The following is an 18779-nucleotide window of genomic DNA, read 5'->3' as shown; positions in this document are numbered from 1 at the left end:
CCATCACCACCAACTACATTGGGTAATGTGGACTATTCCTGTGATCTACACTACACTCAATGGCCACTTTATTAGGTACACCTGTTCAACTGCTTGTTAACACAAATGTCTAATCAGCCAATCACACGGCAGCAACTCAGTGCATTTTAGCAGGTTGACATCGTCAAGACGACCTGCCGAAGTTCAAACCGGACATCAGAATGGGGAAGAAAGGGGACTGAAGTGACTTTGAATGTGTCATGGTTGTTGGTGCCAGACAGGCTGTATTTCACAAACTGCTGATCTGCTGGGATTTTCACGCACAGCCATCTCTAGTGTTTACAGAGAGTGGTCTGAAAAGGGAAAATATTAGAGAGTGTCAGTTCTCTGGGCGAAAATGATGCCAGAGGTCAGAGGAGAATGGCCAGACTGGTCTGAGCTAATAGAAAGGCAACAGGAACTCAAATAAGCACTCGTTACAACCAAGGTGTGCAGAACAACTTCTCTGAACACACAACACGTATGATCTTGAAGCAGGTGGGCTACTGCAGCAAGAGACCCCACCGGGTTACACTCCTGTCAGCTAAGAACAGGAAACTGAGGTGCAATTCACACGGTTTAAGCAAAATTAGACAATAGAAGATTGGAAAAACTATGCCCTGGTCTGATGAGTCTCAATTTCTGCTGCCACATTCAGATGGTAGGGTCAGAATTTGGTGTCATCAACATGAATGTATGGATCCATCCTGCCTTGTATCAACGGTTCAGGGTGGTGCTGGTGGTGGTGTAATGGTGTGGGGAATATTTTCTTGGCACACTTTGGGCCCCTTAGTACCAACTGAGCATTGTTTCAATGCCACAGCATACCGCAGTATTCTTGCTGACCATGTCCATCCCTTTATGACTGCAGCGATCTTCTGATGACCACTTCCAGCAGGATAACACACCATGTCACAAAACTCAAACTGGTGTCTTGAACATGACAATGAGGTCACTGGACTCAAATGGCCTCCACAGTCACCAGATCTCAATCCAATGGAGCACCTTTGGGATGTGGTTGGACGGGAGATTTGCATCATGGATGTGCAGCTGACAAATTTGAGTGATGCTATCATGTCAATGTGGACCAAAATCCTTGAGGAATATCTCCAGCACCTTGCTGAAACTACGGCATGAACAATTACGGCGGTTCTGAAGACAAACGGGGGTCCATTCCAGGTACTAGCAAGGTGTACCTAATAAATTGGCCAGTAAGTGGAATCTGAGAGAAAAACTGGAGTGCCTGCTGCAAGAACAAACATCTCCCAAAGAAGGGACATGTCAGTGGATTTACATGAACTTTACATGAAGGTGGAAACAACGTAAAAGAGGACCAAGCAAACGGAGGAGTTCATGGAGTTCATGTACGGTAGAAACCTCACCCCAGCTATAGATCAAGAGTCACTAGAGTTCTTCGTGAAATAGAACTCTATAATTAATGAGTGTAACAGAACTGTGTTTTTCTTTCTGCTAATGTTACTCTTAATGGCGTTGCACTGACGAGCCTAATACAGAATCAATGGATGGTGAATTAGCCAGATGGCAGCCATCACATTTGTAACAGAGTTGCTTTCTTTTTTTTTTTTCTTCTGTGTTTAATTATCAAAGCACCAAGGCGCTATCAATTTTACGGTGAGCAGACAAAACAATAAAAAGAGAGGTGAGCACTGCTGCCTCATGGCTACAGGGTCTGGGGTTTGAATCCCAGACCGCTCCCTGCCCATGTGGACTCCGCACGTTCTCCTTTTATCTGTGTGGGGTTTTCTCGGGGTTCCCCGATTTTTTTCCCCTCATCCCACAGACGTAGACATTTGCTAGACTGGCGACTAGAATTAGATACGTGATAGGCGTGAAAAAAAAATGTGATTGCTTTGCAGCAGAAAAGATTTTTAAGTGAATGTTCCTTTGAGGTTGAAGTTGCCGTTAGCAATAAAGACGACGCCACATCACCCCACCAAATCGGTGGTACCGGGAGATGTGCAGAAATACAAAGGGCCTTGAAAGGCACATTGAACATAAAGGAATACATTTGTGACCCAATGTACTTTGTAGTGATGGCCAAGAAAAAATTTGAATCTTCATGTCTTCATGCAGAATGGAGAGAAAAAATGTTTATGACATAATGGAAGGCAATTGTGCCCAATGCTCTACAGTGGCAAATGAAACTGAACAAATGGCAAAAAAAAAGGACATCTCACGTTACTCATATCACATAATCCACATGTCAGTTATCCAGATGCAGGCTCAAAATGTAAAAAAATACATGCGTTTTGGCTGTAATATCGTTCGATAAATGCTTCCGGAATGATCTGCACACACGATAAATACAGGAAACCTAAAGCCTCATCAATAAAATACAATACAATACAGTTTATTTTTGTATAGCCCAAAATCACACAGGAAGTGCCGCAATGGGCTTTAACAAGCCCTGCCTCTTGACAGCCCCCAGCCTTGACTCTGTAAGAAGACAAGGAAAAACTCCCAAAAAAACCCTTGTAGGGAAAAATGGAAGAAACCTTGGGAAAGGCAGTTCAAAGAGACACCCCTTTCCAGGTAGGTTGGGCGTGCAGTGGGTGTCAAAAGAAGGGGGTCAATACAATACAATACACAGAACAGAACAAATCCTCAATACAGTATAAAAATAAAAGTTTTAGAAGTACAGAGCAGAATTTAATAGTAGATGATATCACATAATAAGATTTGGATAATTTTAGACTCCTGGAGACCTCATCCATCAAGCTGCCTCCCCCCATTTGGCCATTCCACGGCTGAAAACAGTGCTGGGCCAGCCAATCCGATGAAAGGACCCCTCTTTCTCACGATTCCTGCGATCCTCCATCAGGGATGACTTTACCTTAGGCAGGCAAAAACAACTTGGCAGGTGGGCCCTGGCACCAAGTGCCACATTTGAGTACCGAGAAGAAAAACAGAATAGGTGAAGGTTAGTATCCAATTATAACTATCATGTTACTTATGTTTTAGTGCCAATGACTAACCACAGAGATGCAGTCTGTACAGTTAATCAGCAGCTCTAGTCAGGGTGTGCTGAACTGAAGTAGTGAGTCTTCAGCCGGGGTTTAGAAGATGAGACAGAAGGGGCATCTCTTATAGTAGCAGGCAGACCATTCCACAGTTTAGGGGCCCTGTAACTAAAAGCTCAACCTCCCATTGTTATTTTATTAATCCTTGGAACCATAATCAGACCGGCATCTTGAGATCTTAATGTGTGCTCTGGTTTGTAAGTCATGATAAGTTCAGACAAGTAAGCCGGACCTCGGCCATTTAATGCTTTATATGTTAAAAGAAGGATTTTGATATCTGCCCTAAACTTAACCAGAAGCCAGTGTAAGGATTTAAGAACTGGAATTATGTGTTCGTATTTTCTTGTTCTTGTAATCATCGGGAGGACATTTGAAATTGAAGACAGGGCTCTTGACCAATGACTCTTGAATGAGGACTCTTGACTCTAACCTGTGGAATTTGGCTGTTTTTCTTCTCCGCGTCTTATCTTCTGCTTCCTTTCTAAACTATTTTCTGGCATAAGGACTGATGAGATGCCCCCAGAATCCCTGAGGAGCTGGACATAAAGCAGAAAGCAAGCGTGGACAGTGCGGCAGTCCATCACATGAGCCCCTCGTGCACACATCCACACTCCTATCGAGCCAGCATCTTTGGAGATGTGGGAAGGAAAACAGGAGAACCCACACAGCCATGAGGAGAGCATGCAGACGTCCAGGAGAGGATTTGAAGTCCATGGAGTGGAGCCATAGCACATTTCTTTAACAGAAGCTTTCAGCTGCTGCAGTGGTTCTTAAACGTTTTATTTTTCTTGCAACCCAATTTTAAGTAGTGTCTTTGAAACCCAGTCCATGATGACTGATAGACTGAGGCAGAGAGAGGTTCCTGTTGGAGATTTGCTGCCAACAGTCATGGGTAGGGGGGTTCCCCCTTCAAGAATCGACATTGACACTCATATTTGGTGGGGTTTGGGGCTCTTGGGAGTTTATCCACTGAAATTAATGGTGGACCAATAGTGATTGCTTAAACTGCCTGCAGTGACCCATTGTGAGACACTTTGCAAACTGTATGCGACCCTTTCCCAGTGAATACGAGGGGTTACCCAAAAATAACCGGAATTGAAAAAAAAAGTTGTTACTTACTCTGCGGTGGGTTGGCACTCTGCCCGGGATTGGTTCCTGCCTTGTGCCCTGTGTTGGCTGAGATTGGCTCCAGCAGATCCCCGTGACCCTGTGTTTGGATTCAGCGGGTTGGAAAATGGATGGATGGATGTTACTTACTGAAACTTTAGTCACCTTCAAAGCGCTCTCCACGTGAATGAATGCACTTGTCCCAACGATATTCCCCACTGGTGGAGACATTTTTGGAATCGCTGAAGAGGAACGTTGTCCGATGCCTGCAGCGATTTTTCTTTGACTTCCTCCATGGTACAAAAACGCTTTCCTTTGAGTTCTTTTTTCAAGAAAAAATCGCAAGGAGCAAAAGTCGGGAAGGTGGTAAGAACTCCAAGACACACGAGTCAATTCAGCAATCTCTTCAATGGTCCGATGGCGATCTTTGTAAATTTCATTGCGAACTTTTTCAAGATTTTCCTCATTCCTAATTGTGGAAGAACAGCCAGATCTTGGTTGGTCTTCAAGTGACATTTCCCCTCATTTGAAACGTGAAAACCACTCGTATGCCTGTGGTTTACACAAGGCTTCCTCTTTAAAAGCAGTTTCAAGCATCACTACAGTTTCAGCAGCTGTTTTCCCTCAGAGAAAAACAAATTTAACACGGACTCACTGTTCTTAATGATCACCCATCACAAAAATCGCAGAACACAAGGGCACAAGGCAGGAACCAATCCCGGGCAGGGTGCCAACCCACCGCAGCATGTTTTACTAACATACTGGAATTCTATGAGGAGGCAACAAAAGGATATGAGCAGAGTGGAGCAGATGAGATTATTTATCTGGACTTTCAGAAAGCATCTGATAAGGTGCCACATGAGAGGTTGGGCATCAAATTAAAAGAAGTGGCAGTTCAGGATGATGTTTGTAGATGGGTACAGAATTGGCTCAGACACAGGAAGCAGAGGGTGATGGTGTGAGGAACCTCATCAGAACTGGCCGATGTTAAGAGTGGTGACCAGCAGGGGGCAGTGTTAGGGCCTCTGCTGTTTTTAATAAATATAAATGATTTAGATAGGAATATAAGGAACAAGCTGGTTAAGTTTGCAGATGATACCAAGACAGGTGGATTAGCAGGTAATTTGGAATCCGTTATATCATTACAGAAGGACAGGCTTGGGCAGATTTGTGGCAGATGAAATTTAATGTCAGTAAATGTAAAGAATTACACATAGGAAGTAAAAATGTTAGGTTTGAATACACAATGAAAAAAAAAATCGAGAGCACACCTTATGAGAAGGATTTAGGAGTCATAGTGGACTCTAAGCTATCGACTTCCAGACAGTGTTCAGAAGCCATTAAGGCGGCTAACAGACTGTCAGGTTATATAGCGCCTTGATGTGTGGAGTACAAGTCACAGGAGGTTCTGGTTAACCTTCATAACACACTGGTGAGGCCTCATCTGGAGTCCTGTGTGCAGTTTTGGTCTCCAGGCTACAAAAAGGACATAGCAGCACTAGAGAAGGTCCAGAGAAGAGCGACTGGGCTGATTCCAGGGCTACAGGGGATGAGTGAAGAGGAAAGATTAAAAGAGCTGAGCCTTTACAGTTTAAGCAAAAGAATTAAGAGGAGACCTGACTGAAGAGTTTAAAATTATGAAGGGAATTAGTCCAGTGGATCGAGACTGTGACGTTAAAATGAGTTCATCAAGAACGCGGGGACACGGCTGGAAACTTGTTAAGGGTAAATTTCACACAAACATTAGGAAGTTTTTCTTTACACAAAGAACGATAGACACTGAGAAAAAGAGACCAAGTAGTGAGGTAGACAGTAAGATGTTAGGGACTTTCAAAACTCGATTTGATATTTTTTTGGAAGAAATAAGTGGACAGGACTGGTGAGCTTTGTTGGGTTGAATGGCCTGTTCTCATCTAGAGTGTTGTAATGTTCTAACTGAAGTGAGAGCGATAGGCCTGTAATCATTGAGGCAGCTTATTTTACCACTTTTGGCAACGGGAACAATAATAGAAGATTGAAAGCAATCAGGTACAGTACACTGTGCAAGAGACACCGGTACCGGCCTCATAGCACAGACAAAGCAGTCTTGAAATGAAAGCACTTTTTTAAACAAACGTTGTAAGCTTATTGCCAAGGAGAGCATTTCACTTTACGCAACAACTTTCCATTTTTAGCTTGGCGACGTACAAAACAACCACCCGCTTCATGCTGCTTGTGATGTGGCGCTCGTTGCCATTTGAAAAACTGAGAATGGTTGCTTTTGCTTTATATTTTTTTTCCAGCAGCACAGTATTTCACACTGTGTTGTTTTGAAAGCCGCATATAAAAATGTTGCCAGGTAGTGATGATGCCAGGTAGAACGACACAAAAGCCAAGATGCTTTCATCGAGCTTGCTTGTTCCATTTTTCCAAGCAGCCCTGGGAAACAGGAACCTTTTTTTTTTTTTTACCCCTCAATCTCTTTGCTTTGCATGCTCACCAGCTTTTTCTCTTTTTTTCAAGAATTATTTTTTTTGTAATGGAAGATTTTAAAAGTTTTTGACACTCTGATTGTTTATGTGCCAGCTGCTGCCATGCACTCCTAGTACAGAGGTGGCCCACTTCTAAACATGCTGGAGCCATAAATCGAGTCAACTTCTGAACGTTACCATTTAGTAACTCTGACAAATCCTTCCTTTTCTTTAATCCAAAAATAAATCATGGGATGGCGAATAGGTTAGACACAGCGAGGCAGACATGCAATACAGTCATTACCAAAAGTTGGGAGAATGACCCAAGGGTTGGTCTTCACAAAGTGTGCTGCTTTGGTGTTTTTAGATCTTTGTGTCAGATGTTTCTCTGGTACACTGAAGTAGAATTACAAGCAGTTCATAAGTTTCAAAGGCTTTTATTGATGATGACATTAAGTTTATGCAAAGAGTCCATATCTGCAGTGTTGGCCCTTCTTTCTTTTTCAAGACTTTTGCAATTCACCCTGGCAGGCTGGCAATCAACTTCTGGGTCAAATCCTGACTGATGGCAGCAGCCCATTCTTACATAATCAATGCTTGGAGTTTGTCAGAATTGGTGGGTTTTTGTTTGCCAACCCACCTCATGAGGATTGACCACAAGTTGTCAATGGGACGGGGAGGGGGGGGGGGGGGGGGCCATTTTGGTCAGTTTCAACTTGTAGATACTCCATCTTTTCATTGAGCAGTAGGGGTGGTCCCACCTTGGTCATTTCAACTTGCAGATACTCCATCATTTCATTGAGCAGAGACCTTTGGGCACCTTGATCATTTCAACTTGTAAATACTCAGACTTTTCACTGGTTGGGTGGGGGTTGGTTGGGGGGGTGGTCCCACCTTGGTCATTTCGACACACTCAGAGATCTTTTCATTGACCTGAGAAGTGGTCACACCATAGGCATGTCAGCTCGTGGATACCTGATCATTTCATCAAGCAGGATGGGGGGTCAGTATGGTCATTTTGACTCATGGATACTCAATCTTTTCATTGAACAGTAAGCGTGGGCCCACCTTGGGCATTTCAACTCACAGATACTTGATCTTTTCATTGACCTGGGAAGTGGTTCCATCTTGGGCATTTTGACACGCAGATACTCCTTCATTTCATTGAGCGTGGACTTAGCGGGTTCACCTTGGTTATTTCAACTTGCAGATACTCAGTCTTTTCTCTGGGGAGGGGGAAGTCCCACCTTAGGTATTTTGACTTGCAGATATCCCATCATTTCATTGAGCAGGGACTTGCGGGGGGGTCACTTTGGTCATTTCAACTGGCAGATACTCATTCTTTTCATCGGGAGGGTGGTCCCACCTTGGTCATTTCGACTCACTCAGAGATCTTTTCATTGACCTGAGGAGTGATCACACCTTAGGCATGTCAACTTGTGGATACCTGAGCATTTCATCAAGCCCCTGCTTGAGGGGTCACTTTGGTCATTTTGACTCGTGGATACTCAAATCTTTTCATTGAGCAGAAGGGCTGGTCCCACCTTGGGCATTTTGACTCGCAGATACCCCATCATTTCAACTAACAGGGTGGTCTTGGTAAAAAGCCCTTTGCTGGGTGCACACCCACAACACCCTGGATGGACTATGCTAATCAGCCTCCCATACATACCTGTATGCAGTGACGATGCTGCAGAACGCCATTTGCTGGTACAGCAGCCTCATTCCTGATGCATCAAGTCCTCAGTTGGGTCTGCATTCTGAGGCTCGGGGAAAGGAGTAAAGTGCCAGCATCTGAGTGGGTACTCACTGTCACCAGGCCCATGTAATGACGTGATTGCTGTTACAGTGAATTGTGCGGGCCTTATGAAACACTGAGGGCTCAGCCAGTTACCTCACCAACAAGCCTGCTGTCACATCCAGCACCATCAGGAAGTCAGCTGCCAAAGGTACTTTGCCTCAAAAGAAATGAATCACTGGTTGACCCGGGCCACCGAGCCACAGTGTTTGTCAGTCTCATCTTGGCATCGCAGATGACTTGTGAGTTACTGGAATGTCACTTCTTGAGTTCAGTATTTCTTGTTGTTGATTTTTTAAAATTCTTCTGAACTGTAGCTGTGATATCTTTCACTTGGATGTCTTATATTGTATATCTATCTATCTATCTATCTATCTATCTACAGTGCATCCGGAAAGTATTCACAGCGCATCACTTTTTCCACATTTTCTTATGTTACAGCCTTATTCCAAAATGGATTAAATTCATTTTTTTCCTCAGAATTCTACACACAACACCCCATAATGACAACGTGAAAAAAGTTTACTTGAGATTTTTGCAAATTTATTAAAAATAAAAAAACTGAGAAATCCCATGTACATAAGTATTCACAGCCTTTGCTCAATACTTTGTCAATGCACCTTTGGCAGCAATTACAGTCTCAAGTCTTTTTGAATATGATGCCACAAGCTTGGCACACCTATCCTTGGCCAGTTTCGCCCATTCCTCTTTGCAGCACCTCTCAAGCTCCATCAGGTTGGATGGGAAGAGTTGGTGCACAGCCATTTTAAGATCTCTCCAGAGATGTTCAATCGGATTCAAGACTGGGCTCTGGCTGGGCCACTCAAGGACATTCACAGAGTTGTCCTGAAGCCACTCCTTTGATATCTTGGCTGTGTGCTTAGGGTCGTTGTCCTGCTGAAAGATGAACCGTCGCCCCAGTCTGAGGTCAAGAGCGCTCTGGAGCAGGTTTTCATCCAGGATGTCTCTGTACATTGATGCAGTCATCTTTCCATTTATCCTGACTAGTCTCCCAGTCCTTGCCGCTGAAAAACATCCCCACCTGCCACCACCATGCTTCACTGTAGGGATGGTGCCTGGTTTCCTCCAAACGTGATGCCTGGCATTCACACCAAAGAGTTCAATCTTTGTCTCATCAGACAAGAGAATTTTCTTTCTCATGGTCTGAGAGTCCTTCAGGTGCCTTTTGGCAAACTCCAGGTGGGCTGCCATGTGCCTTTTACTAAGGAGTGGCCTGATTGGTGGATTGCTGCAGAGATGGTTGTCCTTCTGGAAGGTTCTCCTCTCTCCACAGAGAACCTCTGGAGCTCTGACAGTGACCATCGGGTTCTTGGTCACCTCCCTGACTAAGGCCCTTCTCCCCCGATCGCTCAGTTTAGATAGCTGGCCAGCTCTAGGAAGAGTCCTGGTGGTTTCGAACTTCTTCCATTTACGGATGATGGAGGCCACTGTGCTCATTGGGACCTTCAAAGCAGCAGAAATTTTTCTGTAACCTTCCCCAGATTTGTGCCTCGAGACAATCCTGTCTCGGAGATCTACAGACAATTCCTCTGACTTCATGCTTGGTTTGTGCTCTGACATGAACTGTCAACTGTGGGACCTTATATAGACAGGTGTGTGCCTTTCCAAATCATGTCCAGTCAACTGAATTTACCACAGGTGGACTCCAATTAAGCTGCAGAAACATCTCAAGGATGATCAGGGGAAATAGGATGCATAATTAGGCCTCGAGCTGCAGTCAAAATCGCCTTTCAGGCCTCTACAGCTTTAATCGAAGTCGCCTTTCTCTTTAAATTTTCGCGATGATGGTCGAAGTCGCCTTTCTTTTTGAATTTTCACGGCCGTAAATCCGCCACCTGCCGCGATGTCGGTCTCGAAAGGTTTTTCAGGCAGCTGCGCAGAAGGTGATTGAGCATTCGGATTCAGACGGACGTGAGTGAGTGAGTGAGTGAGTGAGGAGACTGGCAAATTATATATAAGATTTCTATCTTATCTATCTACCTTATATTGTATTTTTATCTATCTATCTATCTATCTATCTATCTATCTATCTATCTATCTATCTATCTATCTATCTATCCAATAGATAGATAGATAGATAGATAGATAGATAGATAGATAGATAGATAGATAGATAGATAGATAGATAGATAGATAGATACTTTATTAATCCCAATGGGAAATTCACATTCTTCAGCAGCAGCATACTGATACAATAAATAATATTAAATTAAAGAATGATAATAATACAGGTGAAAAAAACAGACAATAACTATGTATAATGTTAAATATTAACGTTTACCCCCCCTGGTGGAATTAAAGAGTCGCATAGTTTGGGGGAGGAACGATCTCCTCAATCTGTCTGTGGAGCAGGACAGTGACAGTAGTCTGTTGCTGAAGCTGCTCTTCTGTCTGGAGATGACACTGTTTAGTGGATGCAGTGGATTCTCCATAATTGATAGCCTGCTGAGCGCCCTTCGCTCTGCCACAGACGTTAAACTGTCCAGCTCCATGCCAACAATAGAGCCTGCCTTCCTCACCAGTTTGTCCAGACGTGAGGCGTCTTTCCTCTTAATGCTGCCTCCCCAGCACACCACTGCGTAGAAGAGGGCGCTCGCCACAACTGTTTGATAGAACATCTGCAGCATCTTATTGCAGATGTTGAAGGACGCCAGCCTTCTAAGGAAGTATAACCGGCTTTGTCCTTTCTTGCACAGCGCATCAGTATTGGCAGTCCAGTCCAATTTATCATCCAGCTGCACTCCCAGGTATTTATAGGTCTGCACCCTCTGCACACAGTCACCTCTGATCACAGGGTCCATGAGGGGTCTGGGCCTCCTAAAATCCACCACCAGCTCCTTGGTTTTGCTGGTGTTCAGGTGTAGGTGGTTTGAGTCGCACCATTTAACAAAGTCATTGATTAGGTCCCTATACTCCTCCTCCAGCCCATTCCTGATACAGCCCACGATAGCAGTGTCATCAGCGAACTTTTGCACATGGCAGGACTCTGATATATATATATTGTACCTTGTACAGTAAATGAGGGCTAAAAAATCCTGAAAATCAAATTTTGCTGTAAGGACAAAGAGCATATCAGTGAAATGTTCTGTTGAATAAGAATTTGACTGCTAATAGCTTGGAGAGTGTGTGATTGTGAACAATGCAATAAGGGGAATGAAAACAAGCACTTCATCCTCTGGTATGTCGACTGGTCTCTAAGTGATTATTCCGGCCAGTTTTTAGGAACATACAATGGCTTATTTGGTGTAACCTCAAAAACTGACAAAAATGAAGACAATGTTTTGGGGCTGCTTCTCTAGGGCAGACACTGGGTTCCTTGTCCGTATTGAAGGAAGAAGGTGATAGTAAGAAGTGTTTCCTGATTTTGGAAGAAAACCTTCAAACTTCATTCATGAAACTGGGACAATGCAGGACAATGACCTGAAACTGTGCAAAAGGAACCAAAGCATGGTTTGACAAAAAGATCCAGGTTTTACAGTGGCCAAGCCAGAGTCCAGATCTGAATCCGATTGAAAATTTGTGGCATGATCTCAAAATTGCACTTCACAAATGAAAGCCTTCAAAATGTTGCCCAGATGGAGCAGTTCTGCAAGGAAGAATGGGAAAAATGGCCTCCGTCCAGATGTACTAAGCTTATAGACGGGCTATCCAAAGCGATTGCAAGCAAAGGGTGCTGCTACCAAGTATTGACTGGGTGTCACGTGAAGGGGTCCTTTACTTATTCAACAGCATTTTTCACAACATGACTGTCAATTTGCATTTGTTTAGTTCACCAAGCTCTAAATGTTTCAAAATAGGTACACAGAGAAATAAAAGTTCACGTTGATACTCTGCATTTGTGATTTTTATAGGTTGTAATGATGTAAGATGGAAATACGGTGGCTTTCCAGAGGGGGTTGAATACTTTTTCAACCCACTGTATTATGACTCAGTCATGCTTTGGAGCACAACAGCTATCTGCTGTGCCACCTGGCTGGCACCCAACAATTCAACATTCATTTCTACAAAAAACATCCCATGACCTTAAGATTTTGTAAGACAAACCCTCTGAGCTGAAGTTTATAATTATTGCTTTCTAACAGTTCCAGCTCAGTCCGGCTCATTTTCAGACTTCTAACCTCGTTCATTCAAGACCACTTTCTATCCAGTGCATTTTATAGCCTAATTACTCTTAATTGATTTTATTTATTTATTTATTTATTAATTACGTTTCTTTCAGCCCAAAAAAGTGTTGTAATCTTCTGGCAGAGGTTGCAGATTTTTATCACGTGGGGTTCATCCATCTCGTCCAGTCTGGCCTTAATCCATTTTGCTATTATATTTCTTATCAAGCATCAACATACAACTAATCCCAGCTCTATTTTAAGCACCTAGCAGCTCTGGCAGCTCTGTAGGCTGTCATCCACACTGACGCACAACTCATTAGGCCTCGACATGCTGAAGGAACCTCTCGGATTATCTGTAATGCCTGCATATTGACTAAAAAAAAGGTTGTTCTCACATTCCCCGGACAAGCGACTTCTTATTTTGTCAGCCATCAGTCATAATAATATTGTCTCGCCCACGTTCCTGATGTCAAGGTAAGTCTTGTGCAGCCTGCTGACAGGCCGTGTGTTGAAGCGGCGCCAGTGCCTGGCATTAGCACCGCGCTGAGGGTCATTTCAGTTCTTGGACCTCCGTGAGCTGAAGGCGTTTTTCCTAATCATGGGTCTTATGAGGCTGACTGCCTGTTTTCACCGTCGGCTACTGTAATGAAAGGCAGGGGAGAGAAAAAGGTTTGGGGATTCAATAACTGGCAACAAGAAAACATTCACGTAGAGTAATCACGAAAGACTGAGTGCTAAATAGGCTAACCGAGGAAGGAAGGTGCGGGCTTTTAGAGTCGTTGTAGAGGAAGACGCGGGTCTGGAAAGGAGGGCGGAAGTAAGGTCAGTAAGAGGGCGTGGCCTGGACAGTGGGGCGGAAGTGAGGTCAATGAGAGGGCGTGGTCTGGATAGGAGGGGGGAAGTGAGGTCAGTGAGAGGGCGTGGCCTGGACAGTGGGGCGGAAGTGGGGTCAGTGAGAGGGCGTGGTCTGGACAGGAGGGGGGAAGTGAGGTCAGTGAGAGGGCGTGGCCTGGACAGTGGGGCGGAAGTGGGGTCAGTGAGAGGGCGTGGTCTGGATAGGAGGGGGGAAGTGAGGTCAGTGAGAGGGCGTGGCCTGGACAGGAGGGCGGAAGTGAGGTCAATGAGAGGGCGTGGCCTGGACAGTGGGGCGCAAGCGAGGTCAGTGAGAGGGTGTGGTCTGGACAGGAGGGTGGACGTGAGGTCAGTGAGAGGGCGTGGCCTGGACAGGAGGGCGGAAGTGAGGTCAGTAAGAGGGCGTGGTCTGGACAGGAGGGCAGAATTGAGGTCAGTGAGAAGGTGTGGCCTGGACAGTAGGGCGGAAGTGAGGTCAGTGAGAGGGCGTGGTCTGGGCAGTGGGGCGGAAGTGGGGTCAGTGAGAGGGCGTGGTCTGGACAGTGGGGCGGAAGTGAGGGCAGTGAGAGGGCGTGGTCTGGACAGGAGGGTGGAAGTGAGGTCAGTGAGAGGGCGTGGCCTGGACAGAAGGGCGGAAGTGAGGTCAATGAGAGGGCGTGGCCTGGACAGTGGGGCGCAAGTGAGGTCAGTGAGAGGGCGTGGTCTGGACAGGAGGGTGGAAGTGAGGTCAGTGAGAGGGTGTGCCCTGGACAGTAGGGCGGAAGTGAGGTCAGTGAGAGGGCATGGTCTGGACAGGAGGGCGGAAGTGAGGTCGGTAAGAGGGCATGGCCTGGACAGTGGGGCGGAAGTGAGGTCAGTGAGAGGGCGTGGTCTGGACAGGAGGGCGGAAGTGAGGTCGGTAAGAGGGCATGGCCTGGACAGTGGGGCGGAAGTGAGGTCAGTGAGAGGGCGTGGTCTGGGCAGTGGGGCGGAAGTGGGGTCAGTGAGAGAGCGTGGTCTGGACAGGAGGGCAGAAATGAGGTCAGTAAGAGGGCGTGGTCTGGACAGGAGGGTGGAAGTGAGAGGGCGTGGTCTGGACAGGAGGGCGTAAGTGAGGTCAGTAAGAGGGTGTGGTCTGGACTGGAGGGCGGAAGTTGGTGCTGGTTTACATGGGTTTCCCTTCTGTGCATCTGTAGAAGAGGAAGAAGAGAGCTTAGTGGACTTTATCACCCCTCGAGCTGACATCTTACCCTCCATTAAGTCCTTTGACTGCCTCACGTGTGTAACACTACTTATCTTAACACTGGCCTTAGTTTGAGTTGTTACTAGCTTTCAACCCAGTGCCAGGCAAAGAACATTCGGGAGGACATTGCCTGTCAAATTCCTAAGAAGGTAGTTGGTATTATTAGACTTCGATGACCTGTGGGGGGCACAATGTCAGGAGCATGCTCACTTTTCCTTTCATAAACGGCACCCACTCGATCATCAGAGTTCGATGACCATTTCCCCCATTGTCTTCGGTAGCACAAATGGTGCCCCTTTGTGTTTATACTACAGACTTAAAAGAGCGTGCGCCCCCTGGTATACAGAGTCTGCAGAGTGTTACTTTCATAAACGGCACCCAGAAGGTAACAGCGCCCACTCAGTATTGTTTTCCCCTCTGTGTCTGCAGTGTTACGCCCCTGAACTTTCACAAGTGGTTTTTTATTTTACTTTTGTTTGATTTGACTTTTGCACAGTTTTACTCAAGAGTCAGGACAGTCTGCCGAGTCGGGACAGTCCTACAGCTTCTTTTCTCCTTCCAGCAACCCCAGCGATAAAGCCGACGCTTCCAGGGCTGCTGGGAATTGAAGTCCAATTAAGTAGTGTGGCTGCAAGCGTGTAACTGTGATCAGCTCGGCTGTCCCCCATTCATGCTCTGCAAGTTGTTAAGTAAAACACCTGCACCCTCAAAGGTACTAAAGGAGTCTGAGCAGAGGAGAAAAAGCAAGTGAGCATCTAGAAAGGAAAGAAACAGAGACGGGAGAAATTCAAGGCAGAAAGACGGTTGGGGAGAGACGAAACAGAGAGTGGATCGGCCGGGGAGAGTGGCAGTCACGGGGCGAGGGGAATGGGCTCCTATTCAGCAGGAGTGATCGACTGCACCAGGCGTACTGCCAGACCAAAGAGAGGTGACGGTATGGTGGAGTCTGGCTGTGAGCATCCAGGTGGTGACCCACTGAGGTGGCTGGGACAAGCACCACACTTGCTGGCAAATTCCGCCCCACCTCGGGGACCCAATGGGTGAGCAGGAAGGAGACAGTCAGGAAAAGTCCAATATAAACTTTTAGACGTTGTTTTTGACCCTGGGCTGGCTTTAGTGGTTTACTTATTTATTTGGTGATTTTATCTCCCACTTGTTTCTATTGAATTATTTATTGGTTATTTATTTTTGGAAGAACTGCTCTTTATTTATTGGACGCTGCTTTTTGATACGGAACAAAAGCGCTTTGCACATTTGCACCAATCTTGCTTGCTTGTGTCCTCATTGCACTAGTCCATCTCAGTTATGACTATCGATACCCTGGGAAAAGGGTGATGCCAAGGCTGTGGGCACCACAGGGCATCACATAGTTATGCAAGGCTGTGTGGCGTAGTGGTTAAGCTTAGGAGGTTGTGGGTTCAATTCCCGCTACTGACACCATGTGATCCCTGAGCAAGTCACATGACCTTGGAAAGCCAAAAGAAATGTCACCAACTGTATTATAAATGTTGTAAGTCGCCTTGGATAAAGGAGTCAGCCCAATAAGTAAATGTTCGGATCATTGTAATGTTTTGAATTAACGTATATACGGTATTTGAAGAATTGAAGTTCTCCCGCTGATAAGAAATGTGTTAGCAGTGCCTTATCATCTTACTCAGAGGTTAAATATGGCGTCCCGCAGGGTTCAGCTTTCAGGCCTTTACTGTTTTCACTTTACATAACGTATATACTCACGTTGAAGTTCGGGGCTTGATTTTACCATATAATTTCCATATTTTATAATGTCGGTCAAATGTGGAAAACTCACTCCAGTGGTCCAAGAGATTATGATATGCTAACGTTAGCCCACCTGAGAGAGTAACCACCGAGCACACAGCCTTTTTTTCTGTGTATTGTGACCACACGGTAAGACCCGAACTATTCTGAAACGACGTTTACACTGATTTGTGTTTTATGTATCTCACACCCTCATACACCTTTATCATAAGAGCATCCTTTATCTACGATGGAGCGTTCGATCAGAAGAAAATATGAAGCTGGTTTTCAATTAAACGTGGCAAAAGAAATTGGTAACTGTGCTGCTGCAACAAAATTCGATGTGTCTGAGAAACTGGTGAGAGATTAGAGGAGGCAAGAAGATATAATAAAATTAAAGCGTCTCATTTCTGAACGGGCGTATAAGTCGGGGTCTGATTTTATGATCGACTTTTCAGGACTTATTCACAAGTATATACAGTAACCGGGGGGCAATCACTTTTTCACACAGTTCTGGCTGGTGTTGGATAACTGTTCATTCAGGTCTGATTTTATGATCGATTTTTCGGGTTTCAAGACCTGACTTATACGCAATTATATACGGTAACTGTATTATTAGCTTGGCAATACAGCATCACAACTTTTAAGCAGCTTGTCGAGTCAAGTGGGCTTCATTGTTATCCATTGGCGTGTCACAAGAAGGACAGCAAAGTGGGGTCCAACCCTGGTTAGGGTGCCACTCACGCTCCAGAGATTTGCTTAGCTGGTTTGAATGCCGGGGTGTTTTTAATGCCCCACTCACGCGTACGGAGCCAGTGAACATAATATGCATTTCTTTTTAGTGACGCTCATTTCTACTGCTCTTTAAAAGTTTAACGATATTGGCACGCTGCCCACCAACCGTTTTTTTTTTCTTTTTTTTTTGCTTCAGGAAGTTAACTTTTAATATTTTCACATAAGTTCACCTTAAACTGTTAAATTACAGCAATTATGGTTTTATAAGATTTTTTGCCTTCAATTAAACCTTTAGAATTATACACATTATAATCATTTCCATACACTACTAAACTTAATTAAATAAATGTAAAAATATTAAGGTTTTTCTGAGTCACATGTGGGAAGCAGGGTGGTGTAGTGTTTATTGGTGTACCCTCATAGCTCCGGGGATCTGGGTTCAGTTGGCGCCTGGGCCATTGTCATTTTCTATGTTCTTCTCCTGGTGCTTCAGATTCCTCCCCGATGCCAATGCAGGTTAGGTTAGCCGACAAGTCTGAAACGGGCACAGCATGAAGGAGTGTGAATGTACTGGGTGATACACTGGCACCACATACAGGCATCCTGTAAGGGGGGCTTTCTTCAAGGACATCCCCTATATAACGTCCCATGATGTTTAGCATCCAGCCCCAGTCCAACCCTTCTTCAGCGGCATGACTTGAGTAAAACTCCACAGGAACACCTTAGTGGCACACAGCAAATATGCAAAGCCAACCCCCCCCCCCCCCCCCCCCCACCCCCAAAACGCAATGGACCAAGCTGCCTGCCTTTAAAAGTGTAAAAATCCAAGAGGAATCCCTTTATAGAACTAGCGGGATTATCAGAGGGGCTAAAACTGCTAAAGCTAGTGACGGCCCTGGTCAGTTTGCTTGAGCAGTGCACTCCACACGGTCAGATGTGCTCCAATAATGAGATCTGGAAAATAAATGAGAGGCTGAATGTCATACCTTAGGCATGTTTTGATTTTATTTTTAAAGATTGCTGAATTGGTTACCTTAAATGACTGGATGCCAGATAATATGGACACTTGACAAACCCAGTTCATGGAGGTAGTAGTGTCCCAGCAGCACCAGTCCATCACAGGACACAACCACTCTACCTCATGCTGGGTCAAAAATGAGACAAGATACCTTAATAAAAGGACAAGTGTCTGTGTATCTGTGTGTCCATTTGGTTCTTATATGTCTGTCATTCCAACAGATGGCACATCACAACCATTAACTCTGCTTTTACAAATGCCATACCAAATGATATATAATGATATGCCTCTGTCATTCCAAAAGATGGCTCACAAAACTTTTTAGTAATACAATGCAATGCGTTTGTCATTCCAACAGATGGCACATCACAGACATTAACACTGCTTTCAAATCCCATACCAAATGACATATAATGGAGACATGCGCATTGCATTTGTCATTTCAACAGATGGTGCTTCATAAACATTAACACTGCTTTCAAATCCCATACCAAATGGCATTAAACAGAGACATGTGCATTGTATTTGTCATTTCAACAGATGGTGCACCACAAACTTCAACACTGCTCTCAAATCCCATACCAAATGGCATACAATGGTGACGTGCTTTGCATTTGTCATTTCAACAGATGGTGTATCATATGCATTTATACGTT

General features: G+C 44.9%; 1 protein-coding gene and 1 long non-coding RNA gene across 4 annotated transcripts in view; both read left to right on the top strand.

The window, feature by feature from the left end:
• Window positions 1-18779, top strand: part of zeb1b (zinc finger E-box binding homeobox 1b) — a 351810-nt gene that overhangs the window by 282065 nt on the left and 50966 nt on the right. The gene's annotated exons all lie outside the window — the stretch shown is intronic.
• On the top strand, window positions 13664-14846 carry LOC127528396 (uncharacterized). 2 transcript variants are annotated; one of them, XR_007935282.1, is made up of 3 exons: window positions 13664-13825; window positions 13994-14035; window positions 14489-14846. It is a non-coding gene; the product is annotated as an uncharacterized LOC127528396 (long non-coding RNA). The 2 variants fall into 2 exon arrangements; XR_007935281.1 differs by lacking the exons at window positions 13994-14035; window positions 14489-14846 and adding exons at window positions 14078-14161; window positions 14246-14395.

This window comes from Erpetoichthys calabaricus, chromosome 6 (genome assembly GCF_900747795.2).
Source record: "Erpetoichthys calabaricus chromosome 6, fErpCal1.3, whole genome shotgun sequence".
Taxonomy (NCBI): Eukaryota; Metazoa; Chordata; class Cladistia; order Polypteriformes; family Polypteridae; genus Erpetoichthys; species Erpetoichthys calabaricus.
The sequence above is the reverse complement of the archived record's forward strand: the minus strand, read 5'-3'. Positions and strand labels throughout refer to the sequence as shown.